Consider the following 6885-nt stretch of genomic DNA (forward strand, 5'->3'; position numbering starts at 1 on the left):
ACGGAATTTAAAACGTGGGAGAGCGGTTACAATGAGAAACTATATTTTCCGAGACAGTATTTACTGTCTCGCTGGGCGAGACAGCAAATTTACTGTCTCGCTGGGCGAGACAGCAAACACTGCCAGCGAGACAGCAAACACTGTCTCGCCCGCCGAGACAGCAAATGTTGTCTCGCGAACCTGTTTTCTGCCAATTGTTCCTAGAGGCTATATATACTCCCCGAAGGCTATTTTCTCAAGTGGCTGATCATTTTGAGCACTTGAGAGCAATCCAGAGCAGCCAGAGAGCAGAGGTGCTGATCTTACGGCCAATCCTTGATAATCAGGCTTTGACTTGATTTCAAGAAGAACGACTATCTTACATCGATAAGATATCGTTTCAATTTCTCACTTCGATAAACGAAGTCAGAATCATAAACCCCTCACGGTTCAATCAGAATCTGTGATTTGGTGGTCTACGAGTCAAAGCGCTCCCGGCACAGGCAAAGATCCCACGAAAGCAGTGATCCAAACAACGATCCTGCGTTTATTTTCTCAAGAGTTGTAATTTTCTTTTTGTTGTGTAAAAGAGTCTTATAAAAAGGCTGTTTTCTTTGAATTTATTGTAATCGACCGAAGATATAATGAATTCGACAACGAAACCAACTTTTGGCGAAAACAGTCTTGATGACCATATTCAGATTCAGACCATCGTTATTTGTCCTATCTGAAATAGGCGTGATTGGTGTAGCGCAACAGCTAGACCCAGCTTGATGGTCAGATTTAGGAAATCTACACCTTTCAGCTTGCAACTCTCTTATTTGTCGCATAGCCAATTCCATTTTACCCTCAAATTCTTCTTTCTGCTTGATTAATGCTTCTTGAACTATTTGAGTGAGCTGGTCAGGAGTAATGGTGAACGCATCTCTAGTGTTTTTAGAAAGACGTGATAACTCGTGTAGAGTTACTTTCACTGGGATGTTAGCCAATTGGGTCATAACATCGAAGTGATATGAAGTGTTCGAGCTTTCCGGTTTGTCTCGTCCAATAGGTTGACTGAAACGAGACTGCTTCGGAACTTGAACCTCTTTGTGTTGAAGTTCCTTCCCTTTTTGTTTATCAACCTTTTGAGGCTTTTCAGTTGCTACGGGTGGACTTGTAACCACCCCCAGCTCTGTCAAAGTCTTGGTAGGCACTGCTTTTACCACCCCCTGCTCAGCTAACTGCTCGGATGCACTTGGGTAGTTAAAACGGTATTCGTTTCCACTCCTGGTAGCGAAAACTTCCTGCTCTCCTTCTGAAAGCAGTAAAGCTGGAATCTCTTCATCATTTCTCTCGGGAATTGCCGAGGCTCCATAACAAGTCTTCTCTTTTCCTTTGCCTTTCACTTTCTTCTTCGACGTGTATGTCGTCCATTGTTCATCTTCAAGCAAATCCGGATGAACCCAAAGGATTTCGCCGTTGGGGGTTGTGTGAGATACAAGCCCCTTCTGGCGCTGTCCATGAGGGTCGTCGTTGATAGTTTGCATCTCGACCTTTGATACTGGCTCGGCTTGAAACATGCCAACATCGATTAAGGTCTGTATTTTGTCTTTCAAGACATAACAAGCCTTAGTGGGATGGTGGACCCTCCTGTGATAGGCACAATACTTCGGGTCATTGGTCTTCGTTGCTTCTTCTTGGTTTGTGACCGGTGGAAGCTTGATCTTGTTATCTCCAACAAGTATTTGAAGATGACTGGAACTTCATCATCTTTGAAAGAGTATTCCTTCGGGAATCTGGGCTCAAAGGGCTTAAACTGCTTCGGAGACTGTTGATTCTGATTTGGTGCCAACTGGAAGGATGACTGCTGCGGTTGTTGTTACGGCGGCTGTTGTGACGTTTGATGTGCGTCCACAGCGGCTAAGTTCTGCTTTTGATTATTAGCTGGTGGCAGACCTCTCTCCAAATTCTTTCTCTTGAGAAAGCGTTCAGCCTGTTCACCCCTCACCTTTAACTCCTTCCAAGTTTTAGAGGGTACAACCCCCATTACCTCTAACACATCCAATGACAAATTGTTGTGACAAGTCTGTAGGATGAACTCTTCTGTGAGTGGATCGCGGCAGTTTACTGCTTTGTTCCGGAACCGTTTGATAAAAACATCAACCGACTCCCCATCCTTCTGCTTCTCATCCAACAACGTGCCAATTGAGACTTCTGTGTCATCGTCGAAAAAATTGGTGAGGAATAGTTCTTCCATATCCTCCCAGCTAGTGATACTCCCAGGCTTAAGGCGTCGGTACCAATCGAAGGCAGGCCCGCGAAGGGTTCCTACGAATGACCGGACCATCAGGGCTTCGTTCCCAGATATTGCGCCGAGATGCGACTTGAAATAGATCAAGTGCTGAGTTGGTGAACCACTGCCATCAAAAAGAGTAAAGTTAATCAAATTAAATTTCTGGGGATAAGGAATCAGGCCCCACTCCCTCGGGTACGGGTATGGAATGCCCGTTTTCTTCACTTCTTGAGCCGTCATCAGAGCGTTGACTTTGCTCTCGAGATCATGCATCTTCTTGTCCTCTTCCTCGCTTTTCTTCAAGTAGATCTGTGGAGGTTGGGAGGATGATTTGGTTGGACCGCTTCTAGAGTTGTCTTTATCTGGAGGAGGATCGTCGAAGATAGTCTCATCTTCTTCGTTACGTCGGCTGGACTCCGCTTTCTGGCTTAATTCCGGTTGGTGTTGCTGAACTTGCAAATCTCGCATCTGCTGCATGGTCAACTCCATCTCGGTCTTGAACTCAGCTCTAATTTCTTCGCGTTGTTTAGCCAACGCTTCTTGCAGTATATGAGCCAGTTGATCCGGCGTGATTGCGAATGATTCTCTGATTCGCCCTACACTGGATGCGGTACTGTCTGAAGCTATGGCGAAACAAGTATCTGACATTTCTTCATCCGAAGATAGCCCTTCGTGCATTCTCTTGTAATCTCGACGTAGGTTGGCTCTTCTTTGTAATTGCGACATCCTTTGAGAAAGACCCCGCTCAACTCTCCCTCCCGGAGAGAAATCAGGGTCGTGGTTAACTGACTTTTGCTTTTCTTTGTTGGTCATGTTGATAGTGACCTCAGGGAACTCATCTTGTCGGATTACAGGTTTCTTCTTGTTGAAACGTCTCATTTTGGGTCTTGACGCTTCATTGGACAATCTTTGAAATACGGAGACTCTTGTTGAATTATTTTTAGAGCATCCGCATTCTGTCAGCACTGCCTTAATGAGTCTCTCGCAAGCGCAATGAGACTCATTTTCCCGGACAACCCTCTTTCTTGAGTTATTTTTCTGATAGTACAGCTCATCATTATTATGATTCGAGCAACCTATCTCTTGTTTTTGAACTTTGTTAACGTGCACAGGATGACTGGTCGTCGTCTTTGGGTGATCCAAAGTTAAATTTTTAAATCCACCCCCTTGCGCGTGTGGAGTTTTCAGAGGTCCTAAACGAGAGTGAACTGGTATTCTCTCATTTTGGACTGGTGCAGTTCTGACAGGAGGGTGTTTACGACCCCCTGCATATGAAACCACTAAGGGTTTATTTACAGGATCTGGTTGTTCCTTGACCGAGGCTTTGCCTCGATTGTTAACTGAAGGACCGAGGCGATCCGCCATTGTGATTTTAAACTTAGATAAATCTGGGCTAACCCAGGGTTTCACTGATGATGCAGTAGACGGGCCTGGAACAGATGTTTGCGGCGTCTTCGGCATCCAAACTCTACGGTTCTTCGGTGGCTTTTCAGACACCGTCTCCTTCTTGATTCCTTGTGCTTGTTGACGAAGAGCGCGAGCACGGGCGGCCTTCGCCTGACACTTTTGTATCCGTTCCTTAAGAATTGAACGAGCTCTTTTGACGAGAGTCTACTCCTCCGTCGTAAGCTGTGCAGAAATGTGATTATTTTGCCGTTGAGGCAACTGATTCATTTTTTGTTTCCTCGACTCTAGGTCCGCATAGTAATGGACCACGTCGGTTTGTTGCATGGCCTTAGCCAATTGACGAGCACGGCGCTGGCGCTGTCTCTGACAAGCTCTCTTGGTCAGCACCGGTGAGCTATTGATCAACGACTCCGTAATGGGTGTAGAGTCGTTTTGAGCAGGGATGTTGCAGGCAGATTCCTTAGCGATGATCGGGCAAGAATATTTGCCTACGGCCTCCATTGGAATTGCAGACTTGAAAGTTTTCTTGGAAGACGAAATCTTCCTATATTTGCGAGACGAGGAAGATTTCGCAGATGAGGACGACAAATACTCCTTAAACTTCTTTGCTTGATCGAATTCATATTCGATCTCTTTATTGACAACGATCTTGATCGGTTGCGACACCGCGGCCTCGGCAGCGAGCCCGTTGGCTCCTACTGTGGTCGCCAGTTTGTTTTCAGCAAAAGTTGTTTCTGTTGAGGAATTCATTATATCTTCGTTTGATTACAACAAATTCAAAGAAATAGTCTTTTTATAAGACCTTTTCTACACAACAAAGCAAAAATTACAACTCTTGAGAAAATAACACAAAAATCGTCTATCGATTCTTGTTTTTGTGGGACTTTGCCTGTGCCGGGAACGCTTTGGTTCGTGGACCGCCGAATCACAGATCGTGAAGGGGGTTTACTGATTCTGACTTCGTTTATCGAAGTGAGAATTTGAAACGATATCTTATCAAAGTAAGATAGTCGTTCTTCTTAAAATCAAGTCAAAGCTCAATTTCAAGGATTTGCACGGAAACTCAAATCTGCTCTCTCTGCTCTGGATTGCTCGAAAATATGCTCGATCCTCGTCAGAAATGATCTTAGGGGGGTATTTATAGCCTCTGGGGTAATAACTGCACAAAACTCAAACAAAAAAACACGTTATGGCCGCGAGACAGTGTTTACTGTCTCGCTGGGCGAGACAGTGTTTGCTGTCTCGCTGAGCGAGACAGTGTTTGCTGTCTCGGCCCCGCGAGAAGTAAATGCTGTCTCGGAAGTGGAATATTCTGGCAGTTTTCGTTTTTAACTGCCTTCCCACGTTTCAAACTCCGTTATTTTGGTAGTTGTTCACGTGATTTTCGCCCAAGATGTTTCCCACGCCCCTTGGCAGTTAATGGACACGTGTAGGGCAGTTATCAAGGTGGTTTTTTGACCATTTCAACACTGTCTCGCTGGCGAGACAGTAAAATACTGTCTCGCTGGCGAGACAGCAAAGTCTGTCTCGCAGGCGAGACAGCAAAGTCTGTCTCGCAGGCGAGACAGCAAAGTCTGTCTCGCTGGCGAGACAGTTCATACCTGTCTTGATTTTCCAAAAACAGTATGAGATCAATTCTTGTGATTTTTTGAGTGATCTTCTCTATGTTTGGGATATCTATTAGCATTTTTTGACGCCTACACCCACCAACTTTGTTTATCTCATGTAACCTTTCTAATTATTAGGGTCAAACACTCCTGAACTTCAAACTTTTCTTACCGAACACCTATAGCAGTTAATTTGAAATAACTAAAAATTCTATAGGAGAAATAATAAATTTAAAATTTTTAGGGGAGAGGGTATCTTGCTTGTAAATGACAAATAATAGGTTTCAAAAAAAATTCTCTAAACAAAATTTTACTTATAATTGCAAAGTACAGGCTAGGGGGTCAGATGAGATAAGGTTAAATTTTAGTTAGTTTTGTGAGACACCTCCAACTTTAGGAGGTATATGCGATAAATAAAGTTCAAGAAATTATGTGCAACACAACCCAAACTTCAGGGGTTATATAAAATTCGGTTTTTTTCCTTATATACACCTTTCAATATTTGTAAAATTATCACTCAAATCTTGGTATTTGCAAAAGTACTCCTCAAAACTAGAATGCCGGGTCTTTCCATCACTCCAACTTAAGAATATTAGCTTTAAACAAGGCAATGTCAAAATTTCCAATTATTTCCTATAGGATAGGTCTGCAACAATTTCCCATTTAAAAAAAATTTACTAAGTCAAAGCGGTAGAAAAAAATCGATGTGAGAAAATTAGGGGGTATTTTACAAATACCAATATTTAAAGAGTAATTTTGCAAATATAAATTATTTGAGGGATATATATAGGGGTGCATTCGGTCCGGATACAGCTCGGATATGATGCTTACCATATCCATATCCGCTTACCCATCTCGGATACGGAAACAGATACAGATATATACTTTAGTAAGAAAAATTTATAACCATATTCGCTAAATTCGGATACGGTTACGGATATACATGTGGATATGCATACAGATACAAAATAGATTTGAGAAAAGTAGATAGTATTGAGAAAAATATAGTTCATGTCATACAAAAGAGTTCGTTAATATCTTCATTATAACTGAAAAGTTAAGATTAGACATCTTGATCATCAAAATTAACTATAGGCCCATAATCTAAGAATCAAAACTATCATAGGAGCATGACTAATATGTATTTGGATATTTCGAATACAGATACAAATATTTCGCTACAAAACTATATCCGTAATCATATTCTATCAGTTATAGATTTGAGTAACCATATCCATAGGATACGGTTACGGATATTTCCTCGGATACGGATACGGTCTACCACCCCTAGATATATATCTGCCTCCTCTCAGGGAATCTACCGTCCCAAAGGGAACTACGAGGGGGTTATTCGAAATTGGGTGGTGATACAGGGGCTGTTCGTAATTAAGTCCAGTTAAATAGACCAGCCTAATATTTCTCATGCGCATGACGAGAAACTTTACGCTCTCGTCTCCATTTTCGAGCCCGCTGAATCAAAACCTCAGACCCCATTCCGTTACAACTCCCCGCAATCCAAGCAATGGAAAAGTTCCATAACTCCTCCAACCCAAACCCTAATCTTCCCCAGATCTCACATCGTCATCCCCGTCTCAATGGCGTCTGGCCACGATCCCG

This window comes from Asparagus officinalis, unplaced genomic scaffold (assembly GCF_001876935.1).
Source record: "Asparagus officinalis unplaced genomic scaffold, Aspof.V1 AsparagusV1_Un470, whole genome shotgun sequence".
Classification (NCBI taxonomy): domain Eukaryota; kingdom Viridiplantae; phylum Streptophyta; class Magnoliopsida; order Asparagales; family Asparagaceae; genus Asparagus; species Asparagus officinalis.